We start from the raw sequence: 6,000 nt of genomic DNA on the forward strand, positions 1-6,000 counted from the left end.
CTACACCACCAAGTATTGATGTGATGCAATATGGTGAAAGGGAACAACTTATGGTCCATTGTAACCGGTGGGGGTAAACACTTCCCCTGTAAGGCCCTACTCTCGCAGTATTAATTCCCTTCTTGGCAAGTGTTACTCACCCTAAAAAGGGCGCCCCACACAGGAACCCCTCCCTATTTCCACCTGCAAACACTGCCATTTCCATTTCAGGATTTTTAGGTGCAAATAGGGATTGGTTCCTGTGTGGTGCTGCCCTTTTTAAGACGAGTAACACTTTCCTTGAAAAGGTGGAAGGGAACAACGTATTGTCCATTGTAGCAAGTGGGGGTAAAAACTTTCCCTGTAATGCCCTACTCTCGCCCTATTAATTCCCTTCTTGGCAAGTGTTACTCACCCTAAGAAGGGTGGCCCCACACAGGAAACTCTCTCTATTTCTACCTAAAAACCCTGGGAAATGGCAGTGTTTGTAGGGGGAAATCGAGGAGGGGTTCCTGTGTGGGGCTGCCCTTTTTAGGACGAGTAACACTTTCAAAGAAGGGAATTAAGAATGCAAGAGTAGGGCCTTACTGGGGAAGTTTTTACCCCCACTAGTTACATTGGAACATATTTTGTTCCCTTCCACCTTTTAGAGGTCTTTACATAACATCAATACTTAGTGGTGTAGGTGGCACATAGTGTTTTTTGCACACCTTTCCTTTTGTTTGATTTAAAAGAAATATTTTAAGTACGTATATTTTAGTTTTAGCTAATGCATATCCTCAATACTTGTTGTCTGATGGCGAAGAATGTCTGTAACTGGGGAGCAGCACCTTAAACATGTTTTGCACTATCCATATTTATGAAGTGTTGGTGTGGCACCATGGTCAATCTACTCTGATGCATCAGGCATTGGTGCTTTGAAATCCTGGCTGATCCATGCCTGATTCATCTTCACAAAGGTCAGTCTTTCCACATTTTTCGTAGACAGACGAGTTCTCCTTGGGGTTACTATGGCCCCAGCCGCACTAAACATCCGCTCTGATGTCACACTACTGGCCGGGCAGGACATCTTTTCCAGAGCAAACTCTGCTAGTTGCGGCCACAAATCAAGTTTGGCTGCCCAGAAGTTCAGCGGATCTTCAAGGTGTGTTGGCATGTGCATGTCAAGGTATGCCACCACCTGCTGGTTCAGGTCCTGCTCCACGTCTACCAGCTGCTGATGAGTTGCTTCACTATGAGGGTGAAGAAAGCTACTCAACAGCGACTGTAGACTCAGGCTGCTGCTGATGGAGCTGGTACTGCTCCTCCCACCCCACCCCTCCCCAGCAGCCATGGCAGTGGAAGGTGAGCACATAGGGCCCCCCGAGTCAGACCTGCGAGAGGATAGACGATGGAGCAGAAAGGCATCAGCCAACTGACTACGTAGGATGTCTCTGTAGTAGGTCAGTTGGTCCTCCCTCTCAGTGGGTCTGAAAAAGGCTCCCATTTTGTGGCAGTAGCGAGGGTTCAATAAGGTGGAGAGCCAGAAGTCATCCCGCTCCCGAATGGTGACAATTTGGGGGTCACTACGCAAGCAAGTGAGCATGCATCGTGCCACTTGTGCAAGTGACTCGGAGAGGCTCCCTGCCTCCATCTCCACTGCATACTGCCACGGTGTGTTTGGGTCCTTTTTCTCACCTTTTTCTCACCTGCCTTCTCAGCTCTTCTAGCTGCTCCTCTTCTCCTGTCAGATGACTAGAAAAAACACCCATCTCACAAAACCTAAACTTTGCTCCACTGTGCCCCTCCCCTCCTCCTGCAGTTCTGCCCCCACAGGGCTCATGTGGCCTTACCAGCCATCTTTCCAACACGTGTTGTAGTAGATGAAGCAGTGGAATGACGTTGTTCATCCTGTAATGCTGGCGACTGACTAATAATGTTGTTTTCTCAAAGGGCCTGAGCAAACGGCAGGTGTCACTTATGAGCTGCCACTGGTTGACATTGAAGTTACACAGGGGAGTCCCCCTATCTGCTTGGATCATCAAGAAATCGGTGTTGGCTTTTCTCTCTTCGTATAGTCGGTCCAACATATGGAGGGTGTAATTCCAATGTGTGGAAAAGTCGCAAATCAGACTATGTTTGGGGGATATCGTTCTTATGCTGCAGCTCAAGGAGGGTGTGCTTTGCGGTGTATGAGTGGCTATAGTGCATGCAAAGTTTCCTTCCCATTTTTAGGATGTCTTGCATATCGGGAGGAACACTTCAGGAACCACTTGACAACCAGATTGAACATGTGTGCCAAGCAGGGCGCATGTCTAAGGCTTCTTTGTCACAGCGCAGACAAGAAGTTCTTTCCGTTGTTGGTCACCATGGTTCCCATTTCCAGTTTTCGTGGAGTAAACCATGATTCGATTTCTTGATGAATGACTTTTAGCAATTCCTCCCCTGTGTTACTCCATTCACCAAGGCAAACCATGTGAAGAACAGCATGACACTGCCGTGCCCTGCATGCATGGTATGCTGGAGGGACACTGAGACTTGTCCATGCAGAGCAGGCTGAGGAGACGGTGGAGGATGAGGATGCGGAGAAGCACACTGTCAAAAGACTAATGGCCTGGAAGCATGGAGGCTGAAGCTGCATGACCTGTCCAAGTTGTTGTTGTGGCTGTGCAGGGCCCACACTCACTCAGTGGGCTGTAAAGGACATGTATTGTCCCTGACCGTTGTTACAGTTCCATAAGTCGGCGCTGCAGTGCACTTTGGTACACACCGACAGGCTCAAGCACTGGCCCACATTCTGTTCCACAAAATTGTGCAGGGCTGGTACTGACTTCTTCGCAAAGAAATGACGGCTTGGCACTCTCCACCTTGGCTCGGCACAAGCCATCAGTTCTCTGAAAGGTGCAAAATCCACCACTTGAAAAGTGAGTGACTGCAGCACCAGCAACTTGGACAGGAGCACATTCAGCTTCTGCACTGTTGGATGAGTGGGCACATTCTGTTGTCTCTTGGACATGGCTTTCGCCGATGGATTGCTAGCGGAATGACTGACTCAAAGTAGGAGGATCAGGAGGATCTGGAGCGACATAAGATGGGTATGACACACAGCTCCCTTCAGCTGAGGTGGTGGAGCCTTGGCTGAAACAGGGAGTGGCGTGCCACTGGGTGATGCAGCAGGCTGGACCACCACATCGGAGCCACAGTTCTCCCAGGCTGCTTTATGGTGACTCTGCATATGTTGACACAGGGCCGTGGTGCCAACATTGGACCCTGGCCATGCTTCACCTTCTGCCGACACATCTTGCATGTGGCCAGGTTAACCTCCTCCGGATGCTAGATGAAAAACTGCCACACCGCCGAGTAGCTGATTTTCCCACCAACAGTCCACACTGATTGAATGCTACTGCTGCCGACTCCAGGAACCCGTTTCACTACCTCCCAGGAAGGTAGGCTGCCGCAAAGCAGGTTGTCTACCCCGGGCCCGTTTGGCTCCAGACTTTCCACTTCTGCCAACCATGCTACCACCTTGCTGGCTCAGCTGCTGCCTCACGGCAACCTGCAACCCTCTTCTCCTGATGATGATGAAGCCCCTTCTGCACCCGGCTCCCAAGTGCGATCAGCTTCCTCATCATCATTGAGTTGTGTCTGTACGTCACTGATGTCCTCCTCAGGCTCCTCAACAGTGTCTGCTTCAGGAGCCTGAATGCTCGCAACACCACCTCCCATGCAACTCTCCTCATCACTACTTGCCCGCCTAGCGTAGGAAGCAGTGGATGTCTCCTCCACTTCTTGGCTGGGCAGTAGCTGCTGACTGTCCTCTAGATCGTCCTCACGAAATAGTGGAGCTGAACCCACAGCATAAAATACTTCTGTGGGGGACGGAACACCATAGGACAGAGGCAATGGAAGGACAGGGACTGCTCGCGGGCCATGACAACTGAGGGTTGTTAAGAACAAAAGGAAAAGCGCTCCTAGTGTGACAACGTAACATATACGGTGTGAGATTCAAAAGCAAATATGCTCACCGAGTAGAGTTGTACTGCGACCAAGTACAACTATGGTGTAAGCGTGGAATAAACCCTTGATGGGCGAAGCTCGGCAGCCGCTCCTGGCAACACAGGTGAAGCACTCAGATGGATCCCTCCAAGGAACAGCACAGGATAGAGCAGGTGCACACAACTCCAAAGGTAAAAAATGTTAAATTTACCCGGCATGCAACGCGTTTCGCTGGATAACCAGCTTCATCAGGCATGCCCGCTAACTGATACCAGGAGCTCCTGCTGCCACTAGCCCCTAGTCTGTTGCAACCTCTGCCTGATTAATTTAGGCTTCTGCCACTCTTCTATGCAGGTCCTGGCACTTCTCTGCCTAACATACTTAGTGTGTATATGAGAGGAGTATAATACGCTACAGTACGCTTAAATAAGTATTTGTGTAACAACACCAGCCTGTGAGTACTTTTGGCTGGCCTTTCACAGTATCTAGGCCCTTGAGAGTTTAACAGGTACAAATCAGTACACCACTTAGATGTATGTATGTGTTATGCACTTATGAGGGGAGAAAAATGCGCTACAGGATATTTAAAGTATTTGTGCACAACACCAGCAGTACTCACCAGTGCTGCAGCATACAGTCGCTGTGTACTACACCCAAAATTGCACTCTCATTCTCACTCCCTTTCCTATCAGTGCTTCTGGGCAGGATTTGAGCTGAATTACTGCTGTTTTCTGAAAGACACTGTGCAACACACTGCTCTCTGTCCCTCTCTCTGTGCAACAGAATACTGACTTGACTAGTAGGTGAATCGCTGCTGGAAAAAAGCTTTTCTGTGCAACACACAGGACTGTCTGTCCCTATCTATCGCTTTGCAGTTAAAGGCTGAAGAGACTGGCCGGATATGGCTGCCGATTTTATAGGGCTGTGACATCATAGGGGTGACTGGCTGGTGATAGGCTGCATGTTGCATGTGATTCAGGGTCATCCTGCCTAGCCTTGTTCCAGGCTTCCCAGGATTCCTTGCCCCATGTCCTCACATGTGGATCTTCCATTTTAGATGCCCTAGAGCCTGGATCACACTAAGTGGAGTTTAATGAAGAAAGTTGCATGATAGAATCGCGGCTATATTCGCATTCGTTGCAAATCCAATTTTTCCTGAAATTCATCACAAATTCGGGTTTGTCAGATTCGCTCATCCTTACCTGCAGATCCAGCACCAGCGTCGCGGTCACCTGCTCCTAAGCTGACTTCAGGCCTGCTGACTTCCTCCTTTTTAAACTTCTCTTCAACATTCCCACAACTAGAGAGATATAATAAATTTTTGAGGAAACTAATAATATTCACGAACATTGGGGGACATTTATCATTCTTGCTTTGGTAAGCGAGTTCTGTGGGCATTTTTTTTCTTTGGTTTTCCTTATGTGTGACATATTTATCATACTATCACAGGGGTTTGATAATTTTGACTCACATAAGCAAAAATCAATAAATCACATTTGAACAAAAAAATTTTTTTATCAGACATAAGCAAAAACCAATGAATGACTTTAGAACACCACTTTGTTACCCCACCTCGAGTAGCAGCTGTGAAAAAAATGTGCGTGTGTGTTCATTCAATTTTTTACCACTTTTTCCCCCCTAAATGTACTAACCCATTTTTTTTTCTTCTCATTTGAGATCCATGTATCCTGTGGACTACTTTAAATTTGGTGGAGTACAATGACCAGCATTTTTTATTTCTTTAGTATTAATAAAATGGTTACCAAGGGCTTGTGGGGGAGTGTTTTTTTTAAATAAAAGTTTCTTTAACATGTTTTTTTTATTTACTTGACAGGCTTAGTAGTGGAAGCTGTCTTATAGACAGAGTCCACCGTTAACCGTTAACCCCAACAAAAACAACTAGCGCTAACCTCCAATTATTACCCCATTACCCACTGACACAGGGGTACCTGGAAGAGTTGGTATCTGTCACGATCACACCCTATCGGTCCAGCAAAGACATTAGAGAGAGTGTGATGGTGCAAGGGTTAAAGCTGCCAGACCTCT

General features: G+C 47.7%; 1 protein-coding gene across 1 annotated transcript in view; it reads right to left on the reverse strand.

The window, feature by feature from the left end:
* Positions 1-5,214, reverse strand: part of LOC130282188 (intelectin-1-like) — a 41,203-nt gene extending 35,989 nt beyond the window's left edge. Inside the window, exon 1 of the mRNA XM_056530196.1 lies at positions 5,157-5,214. The gene's annotated coding sequence lies outside the window, so the exon portion shown is untranslated. The remainder of the gene's footprint in view (positions 1-5,156) is intronic.
* Positions 5,215-6,000: the final 786 nt, after the last annotated feature.

The sequence above is a fragment of the Hyla sarda genome, chromosome 7 (assembly GCF_029499605.1).
Source record: "Hyla sarda isolate aHylSar1 chromosome 7, aHylSar1.hap1, whole genome shotgun sequence".
Taxonomy (NCBI): Eukaryota; Metazoa; Chordata; class Amphibia; order Anura; family Hylidae; genus Hyla; species Hyla sarda.